This window comes from Triticum dicoccoides, unplaced genomic scaffold (assembly GCF_002162155.2).
Source record: "Triticum dicoccoides isolate Atlit2015 ecotype Zavitan unplaced genomic scaffold, WEW_v2.0 scaffold265567, whole genome shotgun sequence".
Lineage (NCBI taxonomy): Eukaryota > Viridiplantae > Streptophyta > Magnoliopsida > Poales > Poaceae > Triticum > Triticum dicoccoides.
This window is the reverse complement of record NW_021257777.1, coordinates 1-578: the sequence shown is the minus strand read 5'-3', so window position 1 is coordinate 578 and position 578 is coordinate 1. Positions and strand designations below refer to the sequence as shown.

The 578-nt window shown below is 36.5% G+C and overlaps 1 long non-coding RNA gene across 1 annotated transcript; it reads left to right on the top strand.

The window, feature by feature from the left end:
• Nucleotides 1–11: 11 nt before the first annotated feature.
• Nucleotides 12–578, top strand: LOC119345656. The gene is made up of 3 exons (XR_005167113.1): nt 12–236; nt 332–443; nt 526–578. It is a non-coding gene; the product is annotated as an uncharacterized LOC119345656 (long non-coding RNA).

Here is a 578-nt window from a genome sequence, read left to right as displayed (position 1 = left end):
GAGTTAATTTGCTTGCTTTCTATTAATTAGGTGGCAGCTACTGCATTTGTTGACCTTTGTCTACGAATTGGACCAGATAATACTGTCATACATGTTTTGCCACATCTAAAAGAACTTTTCGCTGAATTGGCCTTTTTTCAAGACTCTTCTGCTGTTAGCCTTCCTACAAAAGGGTTAAAAATCTCAGAAAGAAACAAAAGTGAGCCGATTAAAATGGAATCTAGAATTGATCTCGTGTAAGTAGAAACATGTATTTTCCGTTGTTACATTGTTTGGTATAAGTAACTATACATGCTTCATTATATTTACTTATTGAAGGTAACTGTTGTAGGTTGTTGCTATATCCTTTCTTGGCATCACTTGTTGGAATAGAGAAGCTCCGTGAATACTGCTCTACATGGTTTCTATTGGAGCAGTCTCTTCAAAGGTTGTACAATTGGAAGGTATGTGAAAGCTGCTTTGGTTCCTATTGACCGGTGAGAGTTGTGTTTTCCTTCTTATTTGACTAGCCATGCTTTCTTTCAGTTTGAGCCTTCCAGTAAATGTTCTATAAGTGCTGAAAACATGAAAAGTCAAAG